Source organism: Natator depressus, chromosome 1, assembly GCF_965152275.1.
Source record: "Natator depressus isolate rNatDep1 chromosome 1, rNatDep2.hap1, whole genome shotgun sequence".
NCBI classification, from domain to species: domain Eukaryota; kingdom Metazoa; phylum Chordata; order Testudines; family Cheloniidae; genus Natator; species Natator depressus.
The window spans coordinates 71,077,815-71,100,335 of NC_134234.1; the positions used below are offsets into that span (position 1 = coordinate 71,077,815).

At 41.1% G+C, this 22,521-nt stretch overlaps 1 pseudogene; it reads left to right on the top strand.

Annotated features, from left to right (window-relative positions):
* LOC141994679 (E3 SUMO-protein ligase KIAA1586-like) overlaps positions 1 to 21,754 on the top strand; it is a 119,208-nt pseudogene extending 97,454 nt beyond the window's left edge.
* Positions 21,755 to 22,521: the final 767 nt, after the last annotated feature.

Sequence of the window (22,521 nt, forward strand, 5' to 3'; positions counted from 1 at the left end):
CCCCCTCTTCATGATGTCACTACAGGGCAGAGTTATGGCTGTTTAGGTGCCTTAGCTGTTCTTTCTCATTCCTTAACACGTCTGCATTTTTTCAAGTGTAATCGTAACTAGGGTTACGACTTTGTCACGGAGGTCATGGAATTTGTGACTTCCAGACACCTCCATGACTTGAGCCCCTGGCAGCTGGGAGCTGTATGGTCCCTTCCACCCCTGACGGCAGAAAACTGTGGGGCCCTAGCTCCAGGCTGCTGTGGGAAGCAGGGCCACTCTGCAGTTTCCAGCTGCTGCAGGTAGTGGGGTCACTCCGCAGGTCCCAGCCTCCGCAGGCAGTAGGGACAGTCCGTAGTTCCTGGCCACCACGGGGCCAGTCTGCAGCTTCCCGCCACCATGGGGAACAGGGCCCCAGGAGCTCCCTGCCGCTGTAGGTAGTGGGCCCGCTGCACATATCCCTGTTTCCATGGACAGCAGGGCTCCTGGGAGCTCCCAGCCTCCGTGGCTGTCAGGGGTGCCCCGGAGCATGGAGCTGCTGAAGCTGGCGGGGGTGCCTGATGTGATGTTATTAACATGAACTGTGACCATATAGATCATTGTTGCAACTGAGGTCCTATAGTTGCACCAAATATTTTACAAAGGAGGTCAAGTAAGGAGTCTATGAAAAGGTTATGATTTGCTGGTTATAATTATGCTATCTGTATGCATGTATCATTTTTGTATTTAAAGTTATAAGTATTGGCTCTATATCTGTTTCAAAGGTTGGCTCCTGGGGTAACGCCCATAAAGTAATTAGCCAGATATGCCATGTAGTATATCTGTAAAGATGTTATAATTTTCCAGATATGATAATCTTTTTTATATGTTTGTATCACCTTTTATTATGAGTTAAAGATATGTATGTATCTATGTCTATATTTCAAACTTGTGCTATGCTTCTGGGTGACACCCCAAACAGTTTGGCATCAGCACTGCCTGGCCTGCTTAATGGCCCATTAAGGACCATCAGCTATACAATTAACCCACTGAGAAAAGGCAGATACTCCTTATGACTCAGCAAGGCATGCAGGGACATGCCCATGGAGAGAACTCCAAGGCTTCCAAGCCATGTGCTGGGCCGCTTGTGTTTGAGACAAAGGAAGCACAGGCCACATGGCAAGAGATTATAAAAGGCCCTGGAAACACCTCAATTTTGTCTTCAATCCCGCTTCTTACCTGTGGAGGAACTTTGCTACAAACTGAAGCTCTGAACAATGGACTGAATGACCCATCCAAGCTGTGGATGTACTCCAGAGATTTAACTTAAGCCACCAGTTTATTTCATCACTGCTACAAGCCTGAACCAAGAACTGTGCCATTACTGTATGTAATTAAGTCCATTTACCCAGTTTTAACTCTCATCTATATTTCTTTCCTTTTATAAATAAACCTTTAGATTTTAGATTGTAAAGGATTGGTAACAGCGTAATTGGTGGGTAAGATCTAACTTATTTATTGACCTGGGTCTGGGGCTTGCTCCTTTAGGATCTGGAGAACCTTTTTTCTTTTACAGGGGTATTGGTTTTCACAACCATTCATCCCCATAAGAAGTGGTGCTGGTGGTCATACTGGGAAACTGGAGTGTCTGAGGGAATTGCTTGTATGACTTCTGGTTAGCCAGTGGGGTAAAACTGAAGTACTCTCTGTTTGGCTGGTTTGTTGTGCCTCAGTAGTGAAAGACCCCCAGCCTTCGGCTGTGACTGCCCTGCTCTAAGCAATTTGTCCTGAATTGATACTCTCAGTAGTGTCCCTCCAAAGGCCACTTTGTTATACCTGGGACCACGGAGCACTGTGGCTGGCGGGGGTGCCCTGGAGGTCTGAGACAGAGCCACCGCAGGTGGTGGGAGTGCCCCGAGCTTAGAGCCCCTGGTGTTGTGGAGACCCTGCAGCTCCAATCCAGGCACCCCTGGGTGGTGTGGGGAGCCTGCAGCTCCCCATTTTGTAACAAATATTTTTAATAAAAGTCATGGATAGGTCAAGAGCTTCTATGAATTTTTCTTTATTTCCCATGACCTATCCCTGACTTTTACTAAAAATATGCAAGATAATATCTTAGCCTTAATCATAACAATAACTTTCTGGGTTTGCAATGCTGTGTTTAGGGAGAATTACAAAATCTCTCTATTGTTTTTTTACCCTTAAGTTACTAACACATACTCTCAACCTTAACTCCATTTTAATATTTTGGGATTTCTTGCCTGGGAAGGCCATTGTAGTTGCGTGTTTTAGTTTTAGTTTTTTTTTTAAATACTTAAAGTTGCATACATGTTCACTAAACAAGAAACCCAAAGAAACTGTTATCATGTGATATTTCCAGTGATCTGTTATAAACCTTAAATCTTTTATTAAATGTAAAAAAAAAATTAAAAACACCTTTTAGGGTCAAAAAGAAAAGGAGTACTAGTGGCACCTTAGAGACTAACCAATTTATTTGAGTCTTAGTCCCTAAGGTGCCACTAGTACTCCTTTTCTTTTTGCGAATACAGACTAACATGGCTGCTACTCTGAAACCTTTTAGGGGCAGATTCACTGGTACACCACAGCATGCAAAGAAAGACTGTGTTGGCCATTTAAGCTCAACTTTTAGCTGATTTGTGTTGTCAGAACAGTTCAAAGCAGCCTAAGTGTATTGGTGAATCTGGCCCTTAATTGGCAGCTGACTTTTTGGTTTAAAAGACCATGTCATAAGACCAATGCTACATGAGAGAAGTGGGTGGTGTAGAGAGCTAAGTCTCTGAGAGCTTGTCTACACTACCGCGTGGGGTCGATCTAAGATACAACACTTCAACTACGTGAGTAATGTAGCTGAAGTCGACGTACTTAGATCTGCTTACTGTGATGTCTTCACTGTGGTAAGTCAACAGCTGACACTCTCGCGTTGACTCCACTTGCACTTGTCGTTCTGGTGCAATACCGGAGTAGACAGGAGAGTGTTCAGCGGTTGATTTATCGCATCTATAATAAACACGATAAATTGACCCCCACTGGATCGATCGCTGCCCGCTGATCCGATGGGTAGTGTAGACAAGCCCTGAGTCCTAAGTCTGTGCAGTTTAAGGGCTTCTCCTACACTCCTGTTTTGATTCCCATAGCAGTGATTCTGTAAGTGCTGGAGACAAGGCAGCAGTGCTGTGAGCAGCCTTTCAAGCACTGATGTCCAAGCTTGAATGTGGCTAATGGAATAGTTAAAGAGCAATAACAGTTGGGCTAAGTGATTTAGCAGTAAGAATATTTTGACACATATCCAGTCTCCTTCATATCACTAAGTCACTACAGCCAATAGAATTATTGCATACAAATTACCTGTGGAGTCATGACAGTGATTGAGTTACTTCTGATATCATACTGGTAATTGTTTAATAGTTACCAGTGCTGTTTAATTCAGCCTATCTTTAGCTTATATAGTTGTAATAATTATATATATAATCATTAATAACTTAAATATTACCTAGTTTCTTCTTCCATGAGGCCTCAATTTATATTAGATATATAGAAATTTAAAGTCTGTACTATTCCACTGTTAAGATAATTAAGGATAAAGAAAAGACTGACACAGATGCTAAATTTTGTCAAGAATCCAGTTATTAATTAATTTTAACTCATATTATCAGATTTACTTATAATATTTCAGACAATTCATTCCATATTCAAAGAGTGGGCATGGAAAATTTGGGGAGGATATGCTGTATTTTTTCATAAATAACAAAGATGTCAAATTCACATTTTAAAATGGAAGTCAACCTTGGCTATGGAGTTCTCAGTAGCACTGCCATAACTGGTCATATATGGAAGAAAAATATGTTTTCTTTCTGGAGTTCTTTTCATTTAATACTGGAGTTCTCTGTCTAAACATCTATTTCTAATTAGGGCCTACTCCTTACTCTATTACATAGTGAGTCCCATGGACTTCAATTTGATTCTGGATATGAGTAAGGAATGGACACACAAGTAAGAATTGCTTGATCATGTTCGAGAATTATATTTATTCTTTTCTACTTCTTTAGGAGATTTTTCCTCATTTGAAAATATTAATCCCTGTATTAAAACCACTTTATTTTGCCAGACACCTTAGTGTTGTTTTTGTACGTCTCTAGATCAGAACTGGCCATGAAACAAATTTAAGCACACAAATAGGGCTTACCTAAATCTAGGCCCTCAAATAAGTAGCATATTGGCTGCAGTATCTCTACATATACACATACAGGATGTAGCAAATGAAATAGGTAATCAGCTAATTTTCAGTTCTGTGTTTTTAGAAATATGTTTTACCCACAAACCATAACTGCACCGCTGGTGATAAAGGGTAAATAGATTATAGAATTAACCAAAGCAGAAGTCATAGATTTTACTGAAATGTTTTAGGAGTTCTCATTCCTGCAAAAAAAACATAAAGTTTGAAGTCATTTTTTAATTTTATCTGTGTATCTTTATTCATCCCAAATCACAGTTTAATAATCACTTTACTCACAGTCTCTATAAACCTCTTGAAGGTAGAAAGAGAATATTTCAAAAAAAGAAGATAAAAAAGCTTTGTAATTGATGGAAACTGAGTAATTATGTTAATTACTAATAATGCTAAAGCAAACACAAAGCAAAAGCAATACATAGTAAAGTCACAGATTAAGCCACAAATTGTGACAAAGATTATTTGAAATTAAAATGAATGGGAAGATATGATGTTGGAATCAATCTTAGTTTGATTTATTGACTAAGGAGAATAAACTATACTAAGCCACCTATTAAGGTTTTTCCATAAAATTCAGGAATGACAGAATTACACAAAAGTTCACTCCCATAAAACATATTATCCTTCCATGTCTTGTTCATTCTTTACGCCAGTAGTGTCAGAATCTACTGGCATTACCAGATTAATAAAATAGAATGTACAGACCTTCACATACAGTTGTCACTTTTGCTGGATACAGCACAGTCATACTGAATCTGATAAATTTATCTTTTTAAAGACACCAGTATTTTTATAGGCTTGTCATTATCTGGGAAAATATGGACCTTAGTGTTCTTGATAATATATTCCCCAGTTTTCCCGCAAACAAGAAAAATAGAAATTACTGTAGCACCCCATTAATTATCTTTAGGTCTCATCCCTAATAACTTCTACAAGACTTTTACATAAATGGTAGATCCTTGAGCTCAAGTATCATTCCATAGTAATTTACTGCTCTCTGTGAAAATGTCTTTCCTTAAGGATGCAGTTTAGGAGTGCTCCCTGATAGTCATTGGTCACTTCCGTTATCTAAGGTTCGTCTTCAACTCCAGAGTCAGGTCCTGGGAAGGGAGTTTCAAGAAGAACATGCCCGATAAAGCATAGGCAATCTCTACTGAAAGCATCTTCTCCCCCTATCCATCACTGAATTGTCCTCTGATTAGTTCATGTTCAGACTGTGTCCTGCTAATCAATTCTGGCAGATACCCACTCCACTAGGAAAACAGAATGGCAGGTGAAAGTACATTGGACTCTGTGGCTGAGGGGAGGAATGATTTTCTTGAGACTGGTACCATTGAGCACTATGTGCATAAAACAGTAAGGCACTGATATCAGCCCTGTTTATACAGGAATTGGTTCATATAGAAGAGAGAGAGAGAGAGAGAGAGAGATGCAAGGTTCTCATAACTCTCACTGGATCCCATAATTTAAAAGGAAAATGGGGGGAAATAATGCTGAATTATTTCTTGATGTATAAATAATATAATTTTTTATTCTATAACTTTTTCACTTGATTTTCTAAACAGTTCAGGATTAAACAACTCTCAGCTAGGCATCAATATCCATGGCTTGATTTTCTATGGCGTTCAGCCACTTAGGTGGAATGGAAACCTTTTAAAAAATGCTCAGCTTTCAGGAGTTTACACTGACAACAACGAGGGTTGAAAGGTGCAGAACACTTTGGAAGTCTACCCATTTCATGTAGGTGTCAAAGTGGAAAGAGCTGAGCTCTTTAGAAAACCTGGCCCCTTATGTTTATGTAAGTGGTACATCAGCTGCAGTATTTTGGTTCATATAGCAAATAAAATAGGTAGTCAGCTAATTTTCACCTCTGTGATTTTTAGGAATATGTTTATTTACGTTCACAAATTATAACTGAATCTGCAGGATCATTCTCCCCCCAACCCACACATATTAATCAAATCCCTAAAATTACTTTTAAAGGATTATTAATAGTGTGACTGCTGTTACTGGTATTTTATTTAAGGCAGCGGTTCTCAACCAGGGATCCAGGCACCCTGGAAGATTGCGAGCAGATTTTAGGGGGGGTCTGCCAAAATAAACCAGAGAGCAGGGCTGGTGTTTGACCCGCTGGGGCCCAGGGCAAAAAGCCAATGCCTGAGCCCTGCCACCCAGGGCTGAAAGCTGAAACCCAAGCAACCTAACTTTGCGGGGCCCCCTGTGATGTGGGGCCCTGAGCAATTGCCCTGCTTGCTACCCCCTAAGGCTTTTACTGTACTGGATACGTAGAAAAACAGTTGTTGTGGCATAGGTGGGCTGTGGAATTTTTATAGCATGTTTCGCGGGCCTCAGAAAGAAAAAGGTTTGAGAACCCCTAAGGTAAGATACTTCTAAGTATTCATTTATTCATATTGTAATCAAATATTCATATTGTAATCAATCTTTTTTTTTCAGGATTTTTTTAAAAAATATTTCTAACTATTTTCCATCTGCCTTGCTGTCCTTTACTTGCAAAAATAAATAAGTAAATAAACAAACAAAGAAATAGATAAATAAATAACACCCCCACTGCCACCACGTTATTAATTGTTCACATACACACAAAGTTAAAGATACATGACTGATTGTGGAGTACAATACAATTTGGTTCACAGTAAGTGAATTAAATAATGCATCAAGAAAATGGTTAAGAAAAGTTATGAAATTAAATAGAAAATTTTTCTTTTAAAGCAAAACTTGCAAATTCTTCCTTCCCTTGCTTTATGTAAAGACGAAAAAGAAAAAAAAAATTTTTCTATCCATCTACGTATTTTGATTTCACCGCTTACAATGGTATCTTCACAAAGCTGAGCTTGCATACTGAAAAGGAAGTGGAAGCAAAAATTTGGCTCACGTGTTGAGTCAAATGATGCTTTGTGTTGCTCTGCCGAAAGGAGAATTACACCAGGAATGAATCTGAGCTGTTGTGGCATTTACAGTTCTCTCACACGTTTCACAGATGACATACTCCTACTACAATGGTACAGCACTCATATCACAAGAACTACCGGTACAGCATTACAGTTTATTAATTTTCGTAGAAGAGTAAGACTGTGCATGTGCTTGTAACCCATATACTTATACTGCAGCTTGTTTATTTGTTTGTTTGGTTTTTACTCCAAAAAAAGAGAGAAGCAGTTGTGGGGAGAGACATGGAATGTAGATGAATCCTCTGTGTCTTTGGACACATATGCAGGGCAGGGCAATTTAGAAGGGCCTGGAGACATCTAGAAGAAGGGTGTGGTGTCCTACACGAGGTCAGTAGCTCTTTCTGAAGCTGTACAAAGTTCCACTCAGGACAGGCGGTCTTGCAGATACCACATATTCATCATCAAAGAGCTGAGCCAATTGAAGTTCAGAGGATAAAGGTTATAAGTATGGGAGATAGATGACAGCTCAGTTGACTCAGTGTCTGGTTGACACAGGACCAAGAAATGTGTCTTCTGTGAAGGCTGCATCCCAATAACTATACCACTTTGTATACAGGATGCAGATTCCCACTCTTAGTAAAAACATAGGAGACAGTTGACTGTTGGATCAGGAACTGTTATTGCTGCTGGCTGTAAGGATCTTTGGACTGTTGCTTGCTGAGTTGATTCTGGAGTGTTTCAAGGGGAACTGAGAGGCTGTCACCATAGGTGCTGACTATTGGAGCACCTATGGAAAAAAACGGTGGTTGCTGAGCACACATTGGTAGCTCCTGCCAATCAGACCCCTCCCCTCCCCCCCCGGCACTTCCCGCCAGCAGCAATCAGCTGTTCCACAGTATGCAGACGAGCTGGAGGGGAGGGGCAGGAATGAGGGTGGGTTGAGGTGGAGCAGGGGCAGGAAGAGGCGTGGGTGGGGCAGGCAGAAGCAGGATGGGGTAGAGGTTTGGGGGGCAGGGCGGGAGCTTGGGGAAAGGGTGGAGTGGGAGCAGGGTCGAACACCCCCCCGCACATTAGAAAGTGGGCATCTCTGGCCGCCACTGTCCTAAGGCTGTGGAAAATCCAGGTGACACACGTGCACCATGACTGAAAAATCATCTCTGTGAGAAGATCAGAGGGAAATGTGTCTGTGGTATGTCTACACTATGAGCTAGCAGTGTGATTCTCTGCTTGTGTACACATACTAACGCTAACTCTCTTTGAGCAAGTGCAAATATAAATAGCAGTGTCGCTGCAGTAGCACGGAGAGTGGAAGCAGAGGCATGGCTGACTGTGCCAAGTGTGTATCTATCAGTTTCAGGCAGGTTTGCACTTGGCACAGCTCAGCCTTGCCTCCAGCTACGCTGCTGTGCTAGCACAAGTGTAGACAAGCAGGGGACTCACACGCCAGCTCACAGTATAGATGTAGCCTATGTGTGTACTAATGTGTAAAAGTGCATATGCTGTGTTGCAACTATGCACTAAAATATATGTAACAACAATACATTGAGAAATTGGCATAAAGAACACCAATAGATTTACTGCCTAGTAGTTTTGATTATTCAGAAATAGTCCAAATCTGTCTGCACATGTGTGTGGAAGTATTAAACATTTATTCACTCAGAAATTGTATGGTTCTCTTTCTTTGAGGCTGACTGATAGCTGATTAACACCTACATTTAGGTTTTTGCATAACATAGCTCAGAGATTTCACTCTGTGAATTGTTTTTTGTTTTTATTTTTTGTTTTTTTTGAAAAGTCCTGGAAAGACAAAACTGTGGCCTGTGCATCAGCAGAGAGGTAAATTGAAGTGCAGGGAAAAGATGAGTGTAACAGAATATACATACATTCCGCCTCAGCAGCCCATTGCCTGTTAAACTCTCACAGTATGTGAGATGTGAAATACTGCTATTTAGGCCTTGTCCACACTAACCCTGTACGTCGATGTAAGTTAAGTTATGTAAGTTATGAAACTTAAGTCGACGTAACTTACATTGGCTTACAGCAGTGTCTACACTGTGCTGTGTCGACGGGAGAGCATCTCCCGTTGACATAGCTCCTATCTCTCCTTCAGGTGGAGTACTGAAGTCAACAGGAGAGCCCTCTCCCATCTACTTATCCTGTCTTCACCAGACCCGCTAAATCAATGCCCTCTGCATGGATCGCAGCAGCACCGATTTAGCCCATAGTGAAGACAAGCCCTTAGGGCCGGATCCAAAGCCTACTGAAATCATTTGGAAGTCACCCATTCATTTCAATAAGCTTTCGATCTCAGGCCCTTAATAGGTAATTTTATTTACTAATTAACTTTGAACCACATTTTTATATTTAATTAACATATAAACATTACTTTTAGGATTTGTTAATGGAAGTAAATTCACAGGGGAATTTCCAGATGTGGGCTAGATTCTCAACTGCTATAAATTGATATAGCTCCACTGATGCAGAGGTTCTCTGCCTAAATACTATTCCTTTTTCAGAACAGGTATTCTGTATTCATTGAAAACATTTCTCTTTCATTGGAATACCAGGGTTGGAAGGGACCTCCGGAGGTCATCCAGTCCAACCCCCTGCTCAAAGCAGGACCAATCCTCAATTTTTGCCCCAAATCCCAAATGGCCCCCTCAAGGATTGAATTTACAACCCTGGGATTATTAGCAGGTCAATGCTCAAACCACTGAGCTATCCCTCCCTGCCTTATTAACTCTGCTCCATTTTAACATATATCTTTCCTCTTCTGGAGATTCAGGACTAAGTCATTCACTTGGTTATTCTTCTTGTGTGAGAAGCAGCTCAATAGAATGAAAAAGTTCCAAATAAATTTCAGAATATTTGTGCTGGGATTGAAGTTTCAGAGAGTTTTAATCCTGAATATTTCCTGAGGCTAGAAACTCTCCAGCTCATTTTCAGAGGGCAATGCAGTTGAGCCAATTAAGCACAAAACAGAGGCTTTTTTATGAAGAAAATAATGTGCACTGTATTTTTTCTAAGTACTGCATTAGTTTCCATGGAAACCCAAAGTAACTGGTGCATCTCTTTTAACTCAATGTGGTATGATTTGCTCAGAATTTTTTTTAAAAAAAGTAAGTCACCATAACTTAAAATTTGGATAACAAAACCCACTTTTTGGTTTCATAATAGGAAACTTTTACTGTCTTGCAAAAGCTTAGAAAATGGGAAAATATATTTACAAATCATCTTTTTCACCTGGAGATGGGTTTATTTAACAAGTTGACTCACACTATTGCATACTGTCAGTGTGTTTTCCTAGTTACCAACTACGGTTACAGGATACAATAGAGAAACTTTAGAAGTAGAAATCCATGTTGTGTGCTTCAAAATTTCTGCAGGAAATAAATCATTTATTTCACTTATTGACAGTCCCCCTAAAACTGATTAAGCAGGATTTCATTTAAGTGACAATCATCTGTCAACTGATAGAATTCTTTATAATAAATCAAAATCTTTCTGTTGAGCCTATATATGTCTGCTAAAAACTTTAATACTTTAATCCTAAATGTTTTAGGACAGGTTTGGCAACACAAATCCATCATAACTATAGATAAAGGGGACTAGATAGACATGTGAGAGTAGCAAAAAGTAGATTTGATTAGTAGCCATGGTAATTGCAATTCACTGCATCCTAGAAAATTGTATAATACTAAGATTGTCACCTACGGCTTTTAATGACTCATCAACTTCAGTTTCCTCTTTTACATTTCCAGAAAAATTGTTAGTGTAGTAAGGGAGCCTGATGAAATGTAAAAGCAGTGATAGGATATATATATATATATATATATATATATATATATATATATATATATATATATATATATATATATATATCCTTCTATGTTTCCCTGTTTCTGTCAGGTATTTGATTCAGGTATTAAACAGCTGTCCAAAAATCTTTTGGGAGGAGAAACATCTGTCCTTTTTAAGGAAGCCAGATATAGAAGATTCCAGACAGTGTTAGTTATGGTCAACCATTTACAATTCTATAAGAAAAAAAACAGGTTTAAAAGAGACATGCCTTCTACATTGCAAATATAGTTGGTTCCGTTTGAATTAGAGATGGACAAAACTGCCATTTTGCATCACAAGGGGAAAACTAAGTTTAACAACCTCTTGCATAGAAGAATCATATGATCATAGAAGATTAGGGTTGGAAGAGGCCTCAGGAGGTCATCTAGTCCACCCCCCTGCTCAAGGCAGGACCAACACCCACTAAATCATCCCAGCCAAGGCTTTGTCAAATTGGTCCTTAAAAACCTCTAAGGATGGAGATTCTACCACTTCCCTAGGTAGCCCATCCCAGTGTTTCACCACCCTCCTAGTGAAATAGTGTTTCCTAATATCCAATCTAGACCTCCCCCACTGCACCTTGAGACCATTGCTCCTTTTCTGTCATCTGCAACCATTGTCATCTCTCTCATTAAGGCACTGATCCAGTTAAACAGTGTAACTATTTACATACTCTTCTGGATCAGGACCTAAAGAGGTTGCAGTTTCAATAAGCTCCTGCCCACGGCTCATTAAATAACTTCTATGGCAAAGTTTTTTCTATGGAAAAACAAAACAAAACACCCACCTTTTGATTTCCCCTCAAAAGTATCCCCTGATTTTAGTAGATGCATAGTATACATACATCAGACTCTAGAAAGCTGCTTTTTGACTGAATGCCATTCATCCAGGAGGCCTCAGAGAGGACGTATGTTTGTGTATTTTACTTGTGCACATGGAAATGCATACACCAGACAAGCTGTGGGGCAGGAAGAGAGCCAGGGTGCTCAGCCTTCCTCCTAGCCTGGCGGAAAGGCTCTTGTCTAAGCTCTTCTGCAGGGAGAAAATTAAATTGACAAGAACCTTCAGGAATGGCAGCCAGGGAGCTGGTTTTCCTGGTGGAAAATAGAAATTTTCCAGTGGAAATTTTCGATTTTATGAAAAGACATTTTTGTTTGTTTTTTGATCAGAAAATTATTCTGATGGAAAATTACTAACCAGCTCTAGTATTTTCCCTGCATTTGGAGATTTTTTAAAATTCTCAGAGAGAGAGAGACAGACACTGAGAAATATGAACCACTGAATAATACATCAGCTGTTCCCAATTATATATATATTTTTTCTAAATATAGGTGGTACAAAATACCAGTCACTACTAAATGTGCACCCATTTGCTTCTGTGGAGTTACACTGATTCACAGCAGCAAAGCATCTGGCCCAATGAATTTAGTATTTTTTTCTTCTTGAAGAATATCTAAGATCATGTTTTCTTCAGTAATTTAAAGTAGTCTAATTGTCCCCACAATGTTTTTGTTTTGGTTTGGTTTATTTTGGTTTTTTTTTTTTTAATTCAAGGATTGATTGCAGTTTATTGTAAATAGTCAAAATTTGAATGGTTGTGCTTAATTGTGACTCATTGGATAAGTCATAGTGGAAGCCTCATCTTTCTCTTAGTGGAACCAGTAGGAAGGCTCTCCCTGACTTCAAGAGGAGCTGCATTAAGGTCTAAATCTGTCCATAAGCACTTCCATCTTTTATTGTCAAGTTTGGTTTCAGTAAATACTTGTGTGTGGGATTCTGTAAGGGTCAAGTTGTTTTCTGGAATTTGAAATATGATATGTTACATTTAAGAGAATAGAAAACTTTTACTGCCTTGCAAAATTGACCAGGTTTTCAAAAGTGCTGAGCATTTAGCAGCTGCTGTTGTTCATATATGATTTCTTTCTTGCTTCTGATAATTTTAATTTGGTTTTACAGATGAGAAAATGACTTCAGAAGGATTTATTTTTTAAAAAAAGCAAAAAAAAACCTAGTAAATCTTCTGCTCATATTATTTAAACTAATTAAATAATTATTAATGCATGTACTTGAATTTGGGTCTTCCACATCCCAGATGAGGGTCCAAATCACCAAACTATAGAGTCATTCTCACTCACTTTCACACTCTGGTTCAGAGATTATTTAATTAGTTTTACAAAGTGGAACAGCTTCAAATGGAAAAATTGAGAATACACAATAGCCTGGTGATTAGGGCATGCACTTGGGAAATGGGTGATTTGGGTTCAAATCATGTTCCAGATTTGGTGATTTGAACTTTGGTCTCTCACATCCCAGATGAGTGTCCTAGCTGTCGTGTATAAGGAGGTACGGCAGCACCACAACCTACTCCTTCACTTGTTTTGTGAATATATCCCTTGATTCCTTTGCTTTTGTTTTATTTTATTTTAAGTTGTAAATGTCCAGAAACAAAAGATTTTATTGGACCTAAAATTTAATGTTTATTGGCTTTTTTGATTCACCAAAAGAAGCCTGTTTGTTTGTTTGTTTGTTTGTTTGTTTGTATCACACCTTTTTTTTTTTTACAATTTAGAATTGCCATTGAACCAAATATTCAGCTCTACTTACATTAGAGTATACTTAAGTGTCATTTGAGCTATAAATACTATATGATTATTGGTGATTGCAAGAAATTATCTCTAGGACCTTGATCCACAAAAGTATTCAGGTGCCTAATTCCCATTGATTTCAAAGAGAGTTAAGCACCTAAAAACCTTTGAGAATCTAGGCCAGGTATTGGCAACCTTTGGCACACAGCCTGCCAGGGTAACCCCCTGGTGGACCGAGCCGGTTTGTTTACCTGCCACGTCCACAGGTTCGGTCAATCGCAGCTCCCAGTGGCCGCAGTTCACACCTCCAGGCAAATGGGGGCTGCTGGAAGCGGCACGGGCTGAGGGATGTGCTGGCCGCCGCTTCCTGCAGCCCCCATTGGCCTAGAACAGCGAGCCGTGGCCAGTGGGAGCTGCGATCGGCCGAACCTGCGGATGTGGCAGGTAAACAAACTGGCCCGGCCCGCCAGGAGGCTTACCCTGGCAGGCCGCATCCCAAATGTTGTCGATTCCTGCTCCAGAAGCTAAAGAATTCTATGTACTCTTCCTGACCCCATTTTCACACTTTCACTGAAGAGATTCTGAGAAGTGGAGGGCTTCATCCATCTCTGACTGCTCCCTAGTTGTATACATCAGCCCTACATCTCCCATGACTTTTCCTTAGGAATAACTCAAGTTCTGTAGGTCACATTTGAACATATACATTTCTATACCACTCTGAAGAGTCTATACTTTTCCATGTTTCATACTAATTCTTTTCTCTCTGCTGATACCAAGCCATGGGATCCTTGCCACCTAGCAAGATCCTGGTTTGGTATCTTGTTTAACACTCTAATTCCAAGAACCAATAAGGATTTGAACTAGAGACTCCTATTTGGAGCTCTGGTCATTAGGCAAGTAGAGTGAAATAAATAGTTTAAAATCTGCTTTTTCTGTGTGGTACTCCAAGCTAGTTGACTACCACCATTTACTGAAGAAGTTAATTTTCCAGAAGCCCTCTTTGAGCTATATCAAGCATCATCTTTCAGAGGAGAATTGAAGCCACTAAAAACCAATTAAAATGTTACTGTTAATTGTGTCTCCATTGCCATGAGTTGAATGGGTAGCACTTTGTACAATAGCATACAAAAGTAGTAACTATTGCTGTACTCTTAGATTTTTCTTCAAGAAAAGGGAATTGATAATTCCCATTAGTTTTTGTTACTCCATCTACCCCATTCCTCACTTCACCTGCTTGTTTGTCTGAGCCACCTGTTATATCTTGTCATTTAGAATATGAGATTTTGGGGAAGGAATTGCATTTACCACATGTTTGTATAGAACCTGGATTATATTAAATAATGAAAGATGCTAAGAGTTTTGCTAACAATTTCACTCATAATTCAAAACTATTTTGATTTTAGCTTTTGACTAGTTTTGAAGAATGAGTACCATTAGATAGTAGAATTTTCCAAATATTTTTCAGTTTCTCTATATAAATTTTCAGAACAACCATTCAGTCTGTCATAATAACAGTATGTAAGCAAGTAACACACAAGATCCCAGAAAAAAGATGAGTGTAACAGAATATACATACGAAAGTGTCATTTGTTGCACTAGTACTGTGGTGTTTATTCAGTTGACAGTAGAAGCTCTTTTTGTGTCCTCAGCAGTCCCTAAAATGTGCTTTTAATCTTTAAAGTCAACCCCTCTTCCAGCTTTCTTTTACAAAAATTTCTAGAGTGTCAATCATCTGGGCCCTATCCTGCTCAAATTAATTATCCCTGCATGTATTTCAGTGAATGCTGAATTCCAATTCATGCATCAAAAGAATAGAGTTGCCAACATTCTAATTGCAGAAAACCAAACACCCTTGCCTCGCCCCTGCCCTGAGGCCCGACTCCCCAACTCACTCATCCACCCCCCGCATCGTGCTCACTCATTCATTGTCACTGGGCTGGGGCAGGGGTGAGAGCTCGGGCTGGGGTGTGGACTCTGGGGAGGGGCCAGGGATGAGGGGTATAGGAGGGGGCTCCAGGTTGGGGCCAAGGGGTTCGGAGTGTGGGAGGGGGCTCTGGGCTGGGGCAGGTGGTTGGGATGGGGGTACGGGCTCTGGGTGCAGGGTCTGGGGTGAGGACAGAATTGACAGGTTCGGAGTGTGAAAGGGGGTTATGGGCTTGGGCAGGAGGCTGGGGGCTCATGGGTGGGGCTGGAGCTGAGGGGTTTGGAGTCAGGAGTGGGCGCAGGGCTGGGGCAGTAGTTGGGGTTCAGGAGGAGGTGCAGGGTGAGGGCTCTGTCAGGGAGTTTGGGTGTGGGAGAGGGTCCAAGCTGGGGCTGGGGTTGGGGTGTGAGAAGGGGTTTGAGGTGTAGGCTCCAGATGGCGCTGACCTCAGGCAGCTCCTGGGAAGTGGCCAGCATGTTCCTCCAGCTCCTAGGTGGAGGGGTGGCCAGGGGGGCTCTGGCACTGCCCCCACCTGCAGGTATTGCTCCCACAGATCCCATTGGCTGTGGTTTCCAGCCCATGGGAGCTGTGGAGCTGGCATTCGGGGTGGTGTCTGCTGGTGGGGGCAATGCACGGAGCCGCCCTGGCTGCCCCTCCACCTAGGAGCCAGAGGGACATGCCAGCCACTTCCCAGGAGCCGCACAGAGCTTGTCACAGAGCCTGTCTGCCCTGCCCTGCCCTCTGGCGCTGAGGCCAACCAGACTTTTAGCGGCCTGGTCAGCTTTGCTGACTGGAGCCACTAGGATTCCTTTTCAACTGGGCATTCCGGTTGAAAACCGGAAGCCTGGCAACCCTATAAAAGAAGACATATATGTATCCCTATGAGTTCTTTGGCTACCCACATACTTGACAGAATTTGTATGACTTCTCTTGTCTTTTAAAATAAAAATGATAGACAGGAATAAACACTATAATTTCCTTTTTATCATCCTTTATTCAAAAGGGAATCATTCACAAAAAGTAATGCTTTTCTTACTTTGGCAGACACTCTTATTTTTAATTTAAGGGATTAAGGGCATATTCTCTTCCCCAGATGGACACATAACTCCTATTAGCATTAATGGGAATAATGCACATGAATCAAGCAGATAATATACCCTTCAATAAGCAGAGAAGATAATTTTATTTTATTAATGTTTTATGATGGTGAGAGACAAGATTCAGGCCTTGAGGAGGAGAATGAATTTCATTTTAAAATAAGAGAAAAAACATAAAGCCAGTCTAATTGGCCAGATGATCTATGGGAGGACCCTGAGACTATATGTTAATTACCTCAGAGACAGCAACTGGTATAGAGGATAAAGTAATAAGATCAACTTCATCATAGATGAATAGATATTCTGAGTTTAATTTTTAGCCTACCATCTATTTCATCATTACTATTGTCTAGTGGCTACTGTTTGTGCCTGTATGTATACAGGCACACACATTGCAGGTGTAAATGTGTGCATGCACTCTTGAAAAATGGTATCAGAAGCATATGTACTATGAATACACTAACAAGCATGTGCCCACTAGGATTAGAATTTTTACCTGTCAGACTCAATGGGAGAAATGGGTTCTGTCAGTATAAATTTTAACACTTACACATACATCAAAGTTACACTATTGTTATGGTCGATATCACCAGGTGGCCCTGTTACACAGTCTTCCAAGTTCTTTTTCTTATGGTTTGTCTATTCCTGAAAGTTTTTTTTTCCCGATTAAGTTATTTTACTTTACTGATAAAGTAACTGATTAAATTACTTTAAAGTGCAATATCTATTCTGAGTGACTCCTTGAGTGTACATTCTTATTCCAGAATAAGGAATGAGCACATGTGGAGTAAATTAGGAACAACTCCATATGAGTAAATTTTTAGTCTTTGAAGAAATGCCTGAATAATTGTTTCTTTGTTTGCAAAGTTCTACATAGAAGAAGCTGTTTTAATTTACAAAGTTTGTTTTCTGCTAGACTCAGTTCTTGATCCAAAGTTACATCATAGGAACTGTACATTGGTTTGTGGGTTGACATTTCTGAAAGAGATGATTGCCTGTGTTCAGGTAGTGACTGATTTCTCCTGCCGCAGGAAGCTGACCTGCAAGACTATCAAGTTCTGCTATCAATTGTCAGAGGAGCGACACTTGGTTGATAATAGAACACTGGTGTTGGGAAAAGAGACAATACTATTAAAATGCTCATGCAGGTGTTAGACTTATTCAACATTGCCTGTAAGTATTTGAAATTGCAAGTGTTGGCTCAGAGTCATAGACTTTAAGGCCAGAAGGGACCATCATGATCATCTAGTCTGACCTCCTGTACATTTGCAGGAAATAGAACGTCACCAGCACACTGACATACTCCTTTTACAGACCCATAATCTCTGGATGAATTACTGAATTCCTCAAATCATGATTTAAAGACTGCAAGTTACAGGGAATCCACCATTTACACTAGTTTAAACCTGCAAGTGACCCGTGCCTCATGCTGCAGAGGAAGGCAAAAAACTCACAGCATCTCTCCCAATCTGACCTGAGGGAAAATTCCTTCCCAAACCCCAAATATGGTGATCAGCACTGTTCCCTAAGCTGTGTGCGTGTACACTGATTCTAAACCCTGCGCACGCGGGGAAACACCGCGTGCACATTTGTCTTGCATCCTCACCACACATCGGTCTGGACGCCAGCTCATCATCACCGCCAAAGTTCCGGGGCTGGCGTGCCAGCAATTCCTGGGGAAGCTCCCGGTGGCGCGCCCACCCGCCAACAGGAGCCTGCAGTGCAGGTGGCTCCCTCCTGCCCAATCAGAGCTGCAGAGCTGGGCTTTCAGGTGCCCCCCGACCTGACCTGACCTGACCAGATCCGACCCTAAGAGCCAGAGGTACCTGCTGGCTCTTAGGATCTCTGCATGCTACCGGCACCTGCAAGCCCCACTCCATGGTTCCGGCAGCTCCCATTGGCACTTTTCCTGGCCAATGGGAGCCACAGAGCTCATGCTTGTGGCGGGCACAGCACATGGAGAGTGGAGACCCCCCTCACCGCTCTGACCCTAGGAGCCAGAGACCTCCCAGCAAGGCTGGTGAGTGCGGCCAGGGAAATGGGCAGGGTGTGGTGGAGTGAGTGTCTGGGAGGTGTGTGTGTGGGGGGGTGCTGGGCAGTGAGGGTGTGGAGGGCACTGGGCAGTGGGGGAGGTTTGTGTGTTTTGGGGTGCTAGGCAGTGGGGGCCTGTTGGGGGGTGCTGGGCAGTGGGGGAGATGTGTGTGTGTCAGGGCACGGAGCAGTGGGGGTCTGTGTGGGGCATAGTTTAGTTGTGGTGGTGGGGCTCTGGGGAAGGGCACTGGGAGGGAAGGAGGGAGGGAGGGAGGAGAAATGTGTGTGTTTTGGGAAACTAGTGAGTGTGGGGGTTCTGTGTGGGGTCCTGGGCAGCTGTGGTGGGGCTGTGGACGGGGGGGCACTGTGCAGGGGTGGTGGTTTTGCACAGCACTGTGCATTTGTGTCAAATGTGGGGAGTTTGGGGGGGGCTCTGGGCATAGTGGGTTCAGGGGATGCAGGCCAGGGGAGCTGTGTGGCTCTCCTCCCCCCTTCCCCGCCCCCCTGCTCCTCACCCAACGTGTCCTGATATTTCACTCTTGTGAACTGGTCACCCTATTTACAGGCAACTTTTGACATTGTTCGCCCACCATCTTTCAACACAGCCAGATTCTACTAGCTGGCAGGGGGGGGGGAAGGGAAAGGAGGGCAATGAATCATACCCCTCTCCTCCAGCATTTTGAACATGGAATCCACCATTTCCCAGTTACAGGGAATCCACCATTTACACTAGTTTAAACCTAGTGGAACGTTGATCATGTTGGGACAGTCGGGAGTAGGGGTCCCACACATCTCCTTGTAGTCTGTTCATTTGGCTGTGTACAAACTCACGTATGTGCGAATAAGTCAAAATGCCTGGCCGTAGTTGCTAAGGAACTGCAAAGATTTCCCAGAAATGAACAAAGTTAAGTGTTGTTTTCGTGACTAAAATCTTTCAAAGGCATTGGACTTCATACACTGACTCGTGATGTTTTACCATTTTCCCATGTTTTTTTGCCGCAGATACATGGACGTGATCGGAGCTATGTACAAACTTCCGATATCCTTATCTGACTGAGCTCCCATTTGCCCTTTTGTCGAGTCATGCTGTTAAGCACATTGAAATAGTAGCCATATAATAAAAGTATTAATTTAAATAAATCAATCTGGTAAAAAATCAATCCCAAAATGTCACTGTGTAGAGGTCTAAAGCATAAAAGAACAGCGACTTCATTTAAATATGGATGGCTGGATGAGACTATAGAGACGGTTACACTGAAGTCACATAGTGTAATGCCTGTTAAACTTTGTGAAATATTCACATATGATGAGGACAAGGGAGTGGTTTTTGTATATTGTCAAGATGGCAGAGCTCTGGGATAATTTTCAACAGGAAGAATATGGAACCAAGTATGGAAGTTGGATTTCTTAAAGTGTCATCTGTCAAATAAGTCTCATATAGCTGGTGTAACAAGACTTAGAAATAAAAACCCTTCCTTACGGAGCGGATTGCTTAGCATGATTCTTGAAAGTCCAGCTGACAAACAGAGGAGGCAAATTAATCTTGAACACAAGAGCTCAAACTCAGAAGAAATCAAGGTACTTATTGACAACGTGTTGTTGGCTATTAAAATGAACAACTCAGTGCTTTCTGTTCAGGATATTAATGACCATATGGAAAAGTATGTGCGCATACCAGCAAGCTGGAGAAGTAAATATTATGCTTTTGAATTTCTTGAAATTATCAACTGCATTGTCCAAAATAACCTCATGCATGAAATAGCATTGGCAATGTTTCATACTCTAGCTGTTGATGAAAGCACTGGTATATCCATTAACAGATACTTGATACTCTACTTTAAATATAGATCCATAAATTCTGTAGACTATAAAACTTCGTTTGGTGGACTATTACGATTGCAAGAATGTGATGCTGCTTCAATAGGGTCTGAAATCAAAGAGTTTTATAAAAAACACCAACTTGATCTAATGAAAATGGTGATGTTCACATCTGATGGTGCTTCCATGATGTTGGACAAACTCAATGATGTGGCTGCTCCGCTGAAATGTGATATTCCACGCTTAGTCCAGAAACATTGCATTGCACACTGGGAAGACTTGGGGATTTCCGATGCATGGAAAGAGGTCAAGCTGGTAAGAGACATTGAAACCTTAATGAGAACTATCTACATGGTGTTCTGTTGGTCATCCAGGAGAAAATGCTATGTTCAGGAAATAATGGATGCTTCTGAATGCGAGTCAGTGGCTTTCAGGCCACTCAGTGAAGCACGCTGGTTATCTAGGCACTTTGCACTTCGAGCAATTATTCACAACTATAATCCTCTTCTGGAATATTTTGAGCAAGACAAAGATACTGATCCAGTTTCTAAATACTGCCACAAAAAGCTGAATACCATGGAGTACCAAATAATATTAGAAGTTTTGAATGATATTTTGTCTGAGCTGGCTTCACGATTCACGCTGCTCCAGAAACGGGGCCTTACACCTCTTGAAGCATTTCACCTTGCGCGAGGTAAACTGAACAAGATCAGAAGACAGTACCTTGGAGATTCAGTCTTATGGAGTGACAAAGTTAAGGCTCTCTTAGATATGAGGTCTCAAGAAAATAATGAAATTGATCCCAGTTTCATAATAACTTTCATAAACATCTTGTGTGCACATTTGGCAGACAGGTTTCCAGAGGATGAAGTCCAGGAGTGGTCCGCTTTTGATTGTGCAGCAATAGTTAAGTGTGACTTCAATTTTGGAATTCATCAGGTCAAATCCCTATGTTCAAAATACAAAGACCTTCTTGCTGAAGAGATTGTTATAGTCAGTCAGTACAATGACTTCAAGTTTGCAGTAGCCGAAAGAATCAAAAGCCAATTGGTTTTAAGTTTCCCGGATGTGGTGACATTTCCTCACCAGAACAAACAGTTTCAGGATCTTGCAAAGTTGATGGATATTGAAGGAACATTCCTTGCATCAAGTGCAGACTGTGAGCATGGCTTTAGCTTAATGAACACTCTAAAAAACAAACTACGGAATCATTTACAAGTAGATAATTTGGACATGATGATGTATATTAAGAGTACCCGCTGGATGGAGGATTGATAGATCTGGACAAAGTTTATATTGAATGGGCAAATGAAAAAGTTTGCAGGGAAAAACAGTAAGTTTAGTTTAGCAGTCTTTGACATTTTGACCAATAAGGAAATTAAAATGCATTTGTAATTACATATCTTATTCTTGGCTGATAATCATTTATTGATATTTTTTAGGAAAATTTTAAATGTAAAACACAAACTTTTGTTTTTCTTCTTTTACTTATGATGTCTCAGTCTGAAAACCCATATAAATTGACACAAATTGCAAATTAAAACTTTTTAAATGTATAAGCATTTTACTTGCTTGGGTGCATTTGCCTCATGGTGCACAAATTTGAACTCTGCTTCAAAAATTTGCACAGAAGAAATTAATGTGCACACAGCCTGCCAAAAACTAGAGGGAACATTGGTGATCAGTTAGACCCTGAGCATGAGGACAAGACCCACCAGCCAAAAACCTGGAAAGGAATGCTCTGTAATAGCTCAGAGCCCTCCTCATCTAGTGTCCCATAACCGGCTTTTGGAGATATTTGCTGCTAGCTGTTGCAGATTGCCACATGCCATTGTAGGCAGTCTCATCAAACCATCCCTTCCATAAACTTATCAAGCTCAGTCTGGAATCCAGTGAGGTTTTTTGCTCCCACTACTACCCTTGGTAGGCTGTTCCAGAACTTCACTCCTGTAATTTCAAGTTTAAACGTACTGATTGACAGCTTATGTCAATTTGTTTTTGTGTCAATATTAGCATTTAACTTAAATAACTCCTCCTCCTCCCTGGTATTTATCCATCTGATGTATTTATAGAAAACAAACATGTCTCCCCTCACCCTACTTTT